Consider the following 13,049-nt stretch of genomic DNA (forward strand, 5'->3'; position numbering starts at 1 on the left):
GCCGCATGACCTGGCTAAGCGGATCTCCTCATCTTTGGTGCTCCGCAACCTGCATGAGATGACCCTTAACCAGGGTATAGGGATATAGTTAGCACAGCCTGTCTGGTGGAGGGGACCAGGGGTGGATACGGGAGTATTCCACGGCTATGGAGTTGACCCGAGTTACTGGAGGCCTCCGGAGGAGACTGAGTTTGGCTGCCTTGCGGGACCGTGGGGAGCCAACTCTGGCAGTCAGCTAGGAGGGGATTACTCAACAGCAACAGGCTTTCCAGGAGCGGGGAGTTCAGGCGCAGGTACTTCTGGCGCAGGTGGTGATGATGACATGGAGGAGGGTCCTCGTTATTGATCTTGTGTTGTTAGATTGTTTGGTGTTGGATTTATTTCTTTGGTGTTGGATATATTTCTTTTGTGTTGGATTTATTATTTCTATTTTGGATGTTGCTTTCGGGTTTTATTATCTACTGTTGGATGACTGTACTCGGCCATAAGGCCGTTAATTACTTTATTTATCGTGTGGAGACGAGTTGGATTTCGTTATGTTACGGATTAGTTGTGTTTGATATTGCTGGGAAGAGTTTTGATGCAGGTTGATTGTGAATGCTCTATGTGATGTCGTCAAAATGCTCTCTGGCTGTCATAACTCAACCGAGCATAGTTACTACTCGACCGAGTAGAGCTTACTCGGCCGAGTATACAAATATACTCGACCGAGTAGAGCTTACTCGACCGAGTAGCCTCTCATACTTGGCTGATTATTGCTGACACAGAGACACTGATGTGTAATAGCTACGTGGATTGCATGAGTTATGTGAATAATTGTATGAAGGAGTTTGTTAGTGCCTTATTTTGCTATTTTGTACAATAAGTTGTTCAAAAGATTGATTATGATTATGTCACAGGTACGTGATTGTTGAGATAGCATATTAATTTGTGAGTGTTTCGGTATATAACATTGGTTGGTATCCAGGAATTTAATTGTTCAGGGGGGAATATCCGAATCTTTAAATAATGTAGAAAGATAATACAATACCCATACAGGGTTGTAGCTGTCACCAGTCTTATGCGTGGATATGTTTGGTTACGGTTATAATCGCCCCAGCTGGTCACGAATTAAGCTGCTATCTTTTTTTTAACCCCATATTTTTATTTATATATACTACTTAGTTGCTGAAATATTCTGTCTTTACAAGTCACAAGCGTGTACTGTCATAAAGTAAGTTGTGCTACAAGAGTTTATGAGTAATGTCATGTGTGTGTTGGCTTTGGGCACGGGAAGTGGCTAGTGGTGAACTTCGGGGACGAAGTTCCTTTAAGAGGGGAAGAGTAATGTCGCGGAAATACGTATTTAAGTATGCCTATAATATTTGGAACCACATGTATGTTATGCATGTTAGCATTCGGAATTACATTTATGTTTCCTTGAAGTTGTATCCATGTTGTACTCAAGTAATATGAAGATTATACCTTGCACGGGTGTCTCAATTCAATTTATGTGATATTTGGTATAGTTGCTCAAATGTTCCATTAATAGTGCCGGCAATGAAGCGTTCGGTGATTCGAATCATCGGATGTTGAATTGTCAAGGTATAGCATTGTTTTAAATGTATGAAGTCCCTCCTGGAAATAGCCCTCCAAACTTGGTCCACATCAAAGTCGGCGGGTTTGTCGGTGTTTTCCGTTGGCACAACAAGACCAAAAATGCTTGCAAATTGGTTGAGGGTTAATCTATGGTCGTGATTGCACAATCGGAATTCCATGCAAACGGTTCTTTGTGTGTTTGTGACGATGCAGAGGCTACTCAAGAATTCCAGGTTAAGGCTAAGGTAGGTCTCTTCGTGGGAATGAATAGTTTTCCAAGCCCCATACCATCAAAGAACATTTCGGTATGGTACCTTATACCTAGGACTTCTAACACTTTGGTATCAATGAATTGAGTCGGTTCATAATGCTTACCTAGCAATGTGGTGAACTTCTTGCGATGTTCATTGGAAGTGAAGATCACTTCCGGAAAGTACTCAAGTTGCTCCACCCCTCCTATTATCACAGCGCGGTGGAGCTTGGCGGCATCCCTCCTTGAGCGGATGAAGAGGAGCCCTTGCGCTTCTTGGTTGCGGACTCAACGAGCTTGTTGGCTTTTCCCTTGAGGTTCATCATTTTTTGATTTGGGGGAGTTAGAGTTTGGTTGATTTTTGTGATAGGAGTATTTGGGAGATGAAGATTTGAGATTTAGGTTTTGATAAAGTAAGGAAATGAGGGATGGTGGGGGTGTTTATATAAAAAAGGGGCGTGGGACGAGCGGCTGAGGGTCGGGCTCGGGCGGATTTCACGAGGCTTCAAAAGAATCCGAGCGTCCTGGTAGTCGGGACGAGCGTCTTTCAGCAGGGGTCCGAGCGTCTTAGCAAGAATCCACTCGGATTCTTTTCTAGTGATTCTGCCTCTTCTGATGTTGGGCTAGGACGAGCGTTTCGTTCTTGGGACGAGCGGCTTGAGCAGGACGAGCGTCTTACTCAGAATCCGCTCGGATTCTCTTCCAGTGCAAAATTGTTTTCAAGCTGCCATACAGGACGAACGTCCTTCCCCTGATACGAGCGTCTTCACTAGGACGAGCATCTTGTTTAGTAATCCGCTCGGATTTCAAGTCAGGACCAAACAGTTCCCATGAAGAGGCTGAGGACAAGCGGCTTGTCCTTGGGACGAGCATTTCGTGCCGTTTTCCTCACTTCCCTATTCTTTTCTTTCAAAGATTATACCCTTGCACCCTTTTGTTATTCCTCCTTATCTTTTTCTGAAATTATGCTCAATAAATGGATAAGAAACCCTCTCTCACTACTCTCATGCAAGGAATTTTAAGTAAAAGTGCGAAAATGTACAATATTATACAATGCAAAAGTTTAAGAAATATCTTACAAATGGTGGTTTGAGATAGGACTCCACCAAACTAGTTCAAATTGTCGAAATTTTTTTTTTCCATAGAGCTCAAGGATCTTAGAAGGAGATCAAAAGCTTGTGAACAAGCCCCAAATAAGTATAAGTATGGTTTGCTTAACTTCAAAACAAAGCTTGGCCAAAATAATTTTTCATTAATTTTCTTTTTCATCTCTCTTTTGGCACTTGAGTATTTGTGATGCTTCAAACCATCAAGCCCATGATCCTTGTCAACATAAGGTATGAAGTATGGTTCATATTGGTCCGGAGACTTCCACTTACCACCTTCCTCTTCAATTTTGGTGATGATGATAGCATTTTTATTACTCAATCCTTCCAAAGTAGAAGGAGAACTCTCATGATATTGATGATCGGGTTCTTTAGAAATTGGAATTGTAGATGCCAAATTTCCACAAGTAGCTTCATTTGCAAGTTTCTTCTTGAGCTTTTCCACCAAGCACCCTTTGTACGATGTTTTGACCTTTTGGAGGAGATCCAACATATCGTCTCCAACAATCATAGGTTCCATAGTGGGTGTAAAGTAGTCTTCATAGGCAATAGGGGAGAGGTATTCTTCTTCTTCATGATAAGATATCTCAAATTTCTCAAGGATAGGTTCCTCAAGTAGAGTGATCTCAAAAACTTCCTCTTCCTTGTCCCATGAGTTCTTACAAAATACGATCTTATCATCATAGCTACACTACAAGAAAACAAGACAAAGGCGACAGACATGCTACAGTCGCCAATTTGGTGACAGAAAAAAAAACCCGGGCGACGGAAAACAGTCGCCAATTTGGCGACTATAGCTTTTTATCCAAAAATCCGTATGAAATCCAAGGGCGACTGAATATTATCCAATTTGGCGACCGAAAACAGTCGCCAAATTTGGCGACCAATACCCGTCGCCAATTTGGCGACCAAAAACGGTCGCTAATAGCCTGTTAATTTTTTTTTTGCCAGTTTCTTCACCGCGTCCCTCATTCATTCTATCATCAACCCAAAAAAAAAAAATCGCCAAGAAACCCGACGATCCGACGCCACCACCAACTACAACGACCACCGGACGCCACCACTCGCCGCCGCCATCCGCACACCACATCACCACATCACTACCGACCCTTTGTTTTTCTTTTTAATAAAGGTTTGTTTTCGACTCAAATTGATTTAATTACTTCAATCCTTCATATTTTGTTTAAGTTGTGATGCTTATTTAGTATCTAGTTGTAATTTATACATTAGTGATGCTTATTAATGTATGTAGTTGTAATTTAATTAGCATTTTTGTTAATTAATTTGAGTTAGGGTTAGAAATTGGGGTTTTTGTTAAATTAGTAATGTGACAAAAAACCGTCGCCAATCCTGAAGATTTGGAGGTGACGTGGCTTGAAAAAGGCGACTGATGAGAGTCGCTAAATTGGCGACCCAACACAGTCGCCAATTTTGGCGACGAGTTTCTGTCGCCCGCTTTAAAAAAATTCAGTCGCCAAAATTGGCGACGAAGTCCTGTCGCCAAAAGCGACTAAACCTAGCTACGAAGTGCGGGCGACGGGCCTTAGTCGCTTTATTCTTAATGGTGACTGTTCTCAGTCGCCTTATATTGTCGCCAATTACCTTATTTGTTGTAGTGTTATCTTCATAAGAATCATAGATGGGGGCTTCATTTAACTGTTTCTCCAACACCTTAATGTTCACATCAAAAGACACACCCTCATACTCACAAAGGTTAAGAGTATTTGGCTTACTCAACCTTAAATGTTCCTCATCAAACACAACACTTTCATACTCACAAGAGCTCAAGGAGATTGGCTCTTCCCACCTCTCATCTTCCATATCAAAGGTCACTACTTCAAACTCACATTCATGATCAATGTCTAAGGAATGGTGGGGAGTGGTTGCTTGGGCTTCTTTTATTTGGGCTATTTGAATCTCCAACCCCTCACCTTGGGTAACAATGCCTTGAAGAACATTGTCCCTCTTTTGGCTCTCCTTTAGCATTTGTTTGAAGAAGTTTTGTTGATCTCCCATCATTTGGAGAATCATATTTTGAATGGGTTCATTTTATTGTTGTGGGTAGGTGTGAAAGTGGTTGTATTGTGGCAACTGAAATTCATTATAAAGTGGGTATTGGGTGGGTGGTTGTTGTGGATATTGGATGTGGTGATTTTGGTGGGGAAAATTTGGGGTAGTAGTTAGGATTTTCATTGTATGAGTAGTAAGGTAGGTTTGTGTTGACTTGCTCCTCAAACTCCCCATACCCATAGTCATACTCAAAAGATCCACCACATAGTCCATATGTCAAGTCTTGAGCCATCATCTTAACCAAGATAAAGATACAACTACAAAAATGGAAACTACAATAAAATGGTAAAAACGAACCTTGAGGAACAAGTTCCTCAAGGTTACAGCAAAATTAAAATAGACAAACAAACAAGAACTTAATCACATAACACCGTCCCCGGCAACGGTGATGTGATCAATATTTAAGCATATTTAGTCCCCGAATTAGCCTCGTTCCTATACTTTTTAGTGCATATTTGGGTCATTTACTATCTTTAGTCCTTTGTTTTGCATATTCTTTGAGGTTTTGTTTCCTTGGTAGGAGAGGAGTGCAAACCTTGCATTTTCATGGCAAAATAGAGCTAAATTGATCGAATATAATGACCAAGCATCAAAGAGAAGACAAGACTAGAAGACCTTTGTACATAATGTAGTAGATGGCCAATGATAAAAAAGATCCTTGCATCCCCGACAAAATCCTGGAGGATTGTTGGAAGAAGAAAAGAAGAAAAGAAGAAATGGAAGCTGAGCTAAGATCCGCTCGTGTCACCCATCGGGACGCCCGTCCAGCAGTTCCCCAGGACGCTCGTCCTTACCGCCAGGCCGCTCGTCCAGAAGCTCCTCAATCCGCCCGTCCCGGCCCTTGGACGCTCGGATTGTCCTCTAGAGAAACACGTCCTCTTCTTTCTTCATTCGAGATGCGCATATTTTTGGAAGACTAGCTAAAAGGAGACCCGCATCTTTTCTTGAGAGGAGTGATTCCTCAAGGACTTAATCGTCATTTAAGCCCTTAGTAACCCTAATTTGTGCACCTAATCCCCACTACAAATACCCTATTAGTCTAATTAGATTATCATGTTCTTCTTATCAATCTTTAGTGTAGTTTATATTATTCTAATCTCTCTTTAATCTTGTAATCAACTTCTAATCAAATATTAATACAAATCTCACTTCCTTAATTTCTCTATTGTTCATCTTTTATTTTGGGTAATTGAAGATTATTTGGGTTTATTGGGAGATTGACAACCTTCCATCAATCATCAAGTACTTATATTATTCTTTGAATTATTATTTTGGAATCATCATTAGGTATAATTCTCTTAATCCCTTTTTAATTATTGTTAATCATCTTCATTTATTCATCATGTTTTGCTTTGTTAATATGTTTGACAACCTTGTTAACATGTTAAACTTGATAATGAGTGAGTAGTTTCCTTGACTAGGGTTAATGGGGAATTAGGGGAAACCAACATGGGGGATGATTCATGCTTAATTTAATATGTTTTCATAATTTATTTGCTTGCTTGTTGTGATCTCAACTTATGCACATGTTATGTTTGATGAAATGCTAGCCTATGAATCCTTGCATTTTTTACCCATCACTTACCTTTTCAATGAGACTTGTAAGACACTCGAGTCTCATTAGACCATGCATATAGTTGAGTAAGGAGGATTAAGTCGACTTGTAGGTGTTGTACAATCTAATCGATTCGGCTCCGGGACCCAAACCTTCCTAGGATTGTAAGATATAAACCAACTCGATCCTATCACAACAATAATTGCTTGCTTAAAATTTGAGAATATTTTTGTATGATCAATTCCCGTGAATCCCCTATGAACCCATGACACCCTAGTACTTTTAATCAATTGTTTACATCTCATTTTAGTCATCTTGCTTGTTTACTTTTATTGTTATCTAGTTTAGTGATCTTCTTATCTCAACCCAAATTGTGACACCCCTAGACACCACTACTTGCAATCGAAAATCCTACATCAATACCCGTACCTTGGGATCTGACCTTTACTTACTTCTTTACTAGTAGTAGAGTTGTTTGTGAAGTTATAAATATTGTTTTGGTCTAGGTGCTCCTAACGACAAGTAAACGAAATCTAAGCTAAGAAAGCGGACCGACCAAAAATGGCGCCGTTGCCGGGGACGGTGTTAACTTGATTTGATTTTCTTTGATTGTTATTAGTTGTATATTTTTTTGCCTTAGGGAAGTAAAACTCTTCAAGGTTTGTTCTAATTTTTTTTCGAGTTGTTTGATATTTTGCATGTCTAGAAGATCACAAGGTAACTTGTTACCCATTGATCACAAAATTGAAAGGACTTTGACAACCAATAGAACACTTGCTAGAAATACTTTGAGAGGTATTGGTGAGGTTGTAGATATTCAACCAAACACTATTGAGTTCATCAACCCTTTTGCAAGAGAAGGTGAGGAGAACCCAACACAAAATCAATCACACAATCAACGCACAATGCCTAATTTTTCATCACATTCCGTACCAACCAAGGAGAACCTACCCAATGGAACTCCCACACCATAACACTTAACCGGAAATTTCATTGCAAAATCCGCATTTATCCAATTAGTCGAAAGAAGCCAATTTGGGGGGATGCCTATAAAGACCCTCATTCCCACATGGAAACTTTTTGTGACTATTGTGATGCGATTTCACAAACCGGAGTGACTCAAGACCAAATTCGATGGGTCTTATTTCCTTTTTCTCTAATTGGCACCGCGAAACAATGGTTGAAAAGCCTTGATAAGGCTACTCTTGGAATTGACTCTTGGAAGAAGTTTGCTCTAGCTTTCTACAAAAAATTCTACCCTCCGGAAAAGACTAACATGCTAAGAGCTCAAATTACGGGTTTAAGCAAAGGGACGAAGAATATTTGTATGAAGCTTGGGAGCGATTCAAAGGAATTTGTCGCTCATGTCCTCATCATGGACTTAGCGAGTAGTTCTTGGTACAACAATTTTGGAATGGTCTTTATGAAGACTCAAGAAACATTCTCAACATGGGATCAAATGGTATGTTCACCGAAGTTGACGATAATCAAACTTGGAACAAGATTGAGGAAATGGCGGTCCATAATTCACAATATAGTAGACCTCGCAAGGCTACTAGAGGAGGAAACCATGAAGTGGACTCTATTACTCAATTGGGTGCTCAATTTAGTGCTCATATTGATACCATCAACTTGAAGTTTGAGAAGGCTATGACTAAGCTTGAAGAAGCCTCAAAATCACCAAAGCATCATGTTAATGCCATGGTGGCATCTTCATCAATCCCAAGTGGGATATGTGAGAATTGTGGAACTTTGGGACATGACCAAAGTGAATGTAGGGGAACAAATGAGCAAGTGAATGCTTTTCAATCATACAAAAGTGGTACCCCTTATTCCAACTATTACAATGAAAACACCAAATTCCACCCAAATCTCTCATACAAAAGCCAAAATGTTCAAAACCCTCAACCAACATACACCCCACCTCCCATGAGAAACCAAAATCAAACACCCTTTTTCAACCAAAACCAAGGTTATCAATATCAAACTCCATACAATCAACAAAATGACCAAGGTTTTGATGTTCAAAAAGCGGTCCTCCAAATGCCAAAGAATCAACAAGAATTTTTCAATCAAAGGCAAAAAGATAGCCAAGCAAAATATATCACCATCAACAACATCCTAGCCCACACAAAAATGTTGGAAACTCAAATGACCCAACTAGCATCTTCAAGCTCTCAAAGACAAAAAAGGCAACTACCACCTCAAAGTAATCCCCCAAGACATGAAACGGTTAGTGCCATTCACTTGAGGAGTGGTACGAGACATGAAAGACCAAAGAAGCAAGTTGAGGATGAAGTTGTGGAAGCTAGTGAGAAGGAAAGAGTTGTGCAAAATTCTAGGGAAGAAGAACCCACCAATCAAGAAGTTTCAAAGAAAAGTGAAGAAAAAGCCAAAGAGAAGGAGCTCATTGTGATTAGACTTCCATTCCCGAGTCGTCAAGCTAAGAGATGGGTAAAAATGCAAGGATTCATAGGTTGAGTATTTCATCAAACATAACATGTGCATAGATTGACATCACAACAAGCAAGCAATTTAATTGTGAAAACATATTAGATTAAGCATGATTAATCTCATGTTGGTTTCCCCTAATTACCCACTAACCCTAGCTAAGGAAACTACTCACTCATTATCATGAGAAACATGTCATTAATGGTGTCAATCATCACAACAAGGCAAAACATGATGAACAAGTAAGAAAGATTAACAATAATTAAAACAAGGATTAATGGAATTATACCTATGGAGATTCCAAAATAATAAAGCAAAGAATAAAAGAAGAGAACTTGGTTGATTGATGAAGAATTGTCAATTCTCCAATAATAACCCAATAATTTTCAATTATTCAAAAGTAATAGACTTGAACAATAATTAAGGAAAGATTAATGTGTGATTTTTGGAAAAATTAAAGAGTAATCTATTCTAATATACTCCTTATCTAAGAGAGAATTTCCTACTATCAAGGCTTCTTCTTATTGATTATTACAAATGGAGTATATATAGTAGTGCATCATTAGGTTAATATAGGATAAATTAGTAATTAACAATGCAAAGTTCTAAAGTAGGGAAATGCAGGTATCCTCGAGGAGATGAGCATATTGTGCTGAAGGTGTCACTGTCCGTTCGTGCCGAGGAGGGAGACGCTCGGATTCTGGGCAGGGGAGACGAGCGGATCAACCATCGGGACGCTCGGATTGTGTGAGGGGGCGACGGGCGTTTTCATGCTAGGACACTCGGATTATCCTTCAGAATGCGTTTTACTTCTCCTTCCGCATACTTCTTATTCTTGTGTTGTTAATCTTTGTTCTTGCCTCTCCTTCTTTCACCAATATCATCAATGACCTCCCTAATAAGCACGAGAGATGGGATTTTTCGCCTAATTGTCTTCTTTCCTACAAAATATACGAAATGCACTAGGAAAGCAAAATAGGAAGCATTTGACGAATAAAATGGCTATGGAACATTATAGTAATATGCAAAATAGGCTCAATTGAGGGACTAAATATGCGCAAATATGAGTCACATCACACAACCGGTTAACTGTTCAACTCTACCACTAATCAACTCCGGCTCATCCGTCTACTGTTGTAACGTCGATGTTATTTCAGTAATCTTATTAATCTGTTAGTTTTGTTCATAAGTTACAAGTGTCTAATTCAATTTTTCGTTACATTTGGTAGTTCCTTAATTTGTGATTGATTGAAGATTTCATGAAATTCATTGTTTGAATATTAATGGGTGTCTTGTTGATTGTGGAAATCATGGTTGATTAACATTATTGTATCAATTATTTTCACTTCTTGGTAGGGTTCATTCATAATTTACAAACCCAATATTTAAATATTTTTGTTAACAATCAATTGGTTTGATTGATACTTTCTCAAGTGATTTGTGAATATCATTGTTTGAATTTTGATTGACGCACTTTGATTCAAAATCAAATATTTCTGCAAATAAGTTCATATGTGAGTCAATTATTCCCCAATCCCAATACAAGTTTTGTATTAGTGTCTTGCAATCCAAGGTTCTGCAACTAACAAAGAAATGTTCCTAGTTGATACTGGATTAGAAAACCCAAAAAAGTTTTGAAAGATGAGCTTACGAGAGTGTCCAATAATCCTAAAATCTCCTCCTTCGGGGATTTTCTCCTAAAAAAAACCTAAAATCACTAGGAATTATTAAGAGCTGGCTTTTGGATATGGTGGCTGGTGAAACAAATGTCAAAAACATATATTTGCAGAGGTGTCTCATTAATCTTATGACTGGTCATCTGGGTAAGATGGATGATTTGATGGGGGCACTGTACGGATGCAGACCAGGCAAACCATCATTGCTTCCCCCATCGAGGTTTAGGTAGCGATTGGTCGGATGGAGTTGTAGGGCTTGTTTGGATGAGGGGATTTGGAGGGAAAGGAAGGGGAGGGAAGGGAAGAATAATGGAGGTATAGGAGGGAAATGGGGAGGGGGGATTATATTTGGAGGGATTCATTTTCCCTCCTGTAAGCCTTGTCAAAATCCTTCCATTGTAGGAAAGATTTAGAGGGAAAACTCCATTTCTCCATTCCCCCTTCCCTCCGTTTCCCCCCACTTTTACTATCCAAACACATCCTAAGAAATCAAAGAAGAAAGGTGACTGAGACTCTAAATGGTTTTGTTAAGCACAAAGTGAGGTTTCGTTGCATTCTTACTTGGCAAACAAGTCAAGAGCTTCCCTAGAAGTAACAGGTCTGGCTAGTTTCATGTCAACAACTTGGATTTGAATATTTGAAGATGGGATTTACGAGTATCCCTTTTGTCTTTGTGTTTTGTTTAATTTTTAGTTTGTCTAGAAGTGGAGAGTTGCTGTCATGATTTATTTTGATAATAATTGGATGATGGACTTTGCTGTGACTTTATTCTCTTATGTGATTTTCTTATGTTTGCTATTGCAGAATTACATGCCTTTGACAAGAAGAATGGTGGGAAATCATCAACATTGGTTTTTCTCTTAGTCATTGCAAATGGAAGTGTTATTTAGTCAGGTTTACATGTCATAAGGTACCAATAATAATCTAAACTCTTAACCACTGTAAATGAAAGTCTATTTAGGGAGATTTTTGTAATATGGTACCCAATTATATACTTAGTAATAATGTACTCTAGTTATGCTTGTATGATCATGTGAACACTAATCGGGGATAATATGATAGTGTAGTTGGCATAATTGTTACTTTATTATTCTGCATCTATTTGATATTCATTGTAAACTTTATCATTAATGTTGCAAAGCACCATAACTTGAAAAGTTCATACTTTTACTTTCCAGGATTTCTCTCTCAGGACCCAACTTATCTATGGACATGAAAAATCTTGGTTCCATTGATGCGGACAGTTGTTGCTGCTACGCGTTACCTGAATGCAGACTCGAGGTAAATTCCTTTTTTTTCTTAAGCCTACGTGTAGTGTGTGGTTCTTGTTGCCCAAGAATATATTATGTGTGTAAATTGTAAGGTACAAGTAGCCAAAATGATGTCATACTTTTATTTTTAGCAGTCCACTTGTTGGCAAATTTTTTTGAGACAAATATGATCTGTTCGTAAGAAATTTAGCGGAGAACCTCATCATTAATGTTAAAGGCACTGAAAATTTGATATTTTTTTTAAATATCTTCTCATTTGAGGCCGAGGTTAATGGAATAAGGTACATATGAACTAAAGATCAAATGACAAAGGTTTGTTTGTTTATCACTTATGAGATGTAGCAGCTCGTCCTTTCATGTTTACTTATTTGTTAGAAATTTCTGAAACTATGCAGACACTCATCGAAGAAATGTTGTTGGCTGATCAAAATTGGGAACTGGTTATATTAGTCACTTCGTTCATTTGAGGCCGAGGTTAGTGGAATGTGATACATATGAGCTATAGATCAAATTGTAAAGGTTTATTTATTTATCATTTATAAGATGCAGTTGCTAGTTCTTTGAAGTTTACTTCTCTGTTAGAACTGTGAAGAAGTTGTTTGCTTTTATTAATTTTTTATATTGCTGAAACTATGTAGGCACTAATCGAAGAAATCTTGTTGGCTGACCAGGAATCAGAATCAGGAACTGGTTATTTTAGTCACTTCGTCTTTTTTAGAAATCGTTCGATAAGAAGTTTAAGTACTGGATGATATTTATTTTTAATATTGTAATATTTGATGTAAATGATGATGATAATGATGTTGTGCTAATTAGTATGTTGATGGTTATATTGTAATTTTTTTAATAATTGTAATTTTAATAAAAATTATGTATTTCTTTATTTTCTTGATTGATATTTTTTTTTTCAGTAAAAATCTAAGAGACCGATTTTGGTTGATAACCAGTTTCAAAGATGAGATCAAAGAGACTGGTTTTGGCTAATAACCAGTTTCTTAATCTCTTGTGATTTTGCTTTACATAACAAGCAAAGAGACCGGTTTTAGTGGCAACAAGTCTCTTAATTATGACAAAAGAAACCATTTCAAATAA

The 13,049-nt window shown here is 38.3% G+C and overlaps 1 long non-coding RNA gene and 1 other non-coding gene across 8 annotated transcripts; one reads left to right on the top strand and one right to left on the bottom strand.

Moving 5' to 3' along the window:
* Nucleotides 1-7,835: 7,835 nt before the first annotated feature.
* LOC141644732 (small nucleolar RNA R71) lies at nt 7,836-7,941 on the bottom strand. Its single transcript, XR_012544342.1, has one exon. It is a non-coding gene; the product is annotated as a small nucleolar RNA R71 (small nucleolar RNA).
* Nucleotides 7,942-10,012: 2,071 nt separating this feature from the next.
* LOC141630104 (uncharacterized) lies at nt 10,013-12,840 on the top strand. 7 transcript variants are annotated; one of them, XR_012537435.1, is made up of 5 exons: nt 10,013-10,146; nt 11,491-11,596; nt 11,865-11,967; nt 12,353-12,431; nt 12,596-12,840. It is a non-coding gene; the product is annotated as an uncharacterized LOC141630104 (long non-coding RNA). The 7 variants fall into 7 exon arrangements; XR_012537432.1 differs by having other exon boundaries at nt 10,014-10,182; XR_012537433.1 differs by having other exon boundaries at nt 10,014-10,166.
* Nucleotides 12,841-13,049: the final 209 nt, after the last annotated feature.

Source organism: Silene latifolia, chromosome 2 (genome assembly GCF_048544455.1).
Source record: "Silene latifolia isolate original U9 population chromosome 2, ASM4854445v1, whole genome shotgun sequence".
NCBI classification, from domain to species: Eukaryota; Viridiplantae; Streptophyta; class Magnoliopsida; order Caryophyllales; family Caryophyllaceae; genus Silene; species Silene latifolia.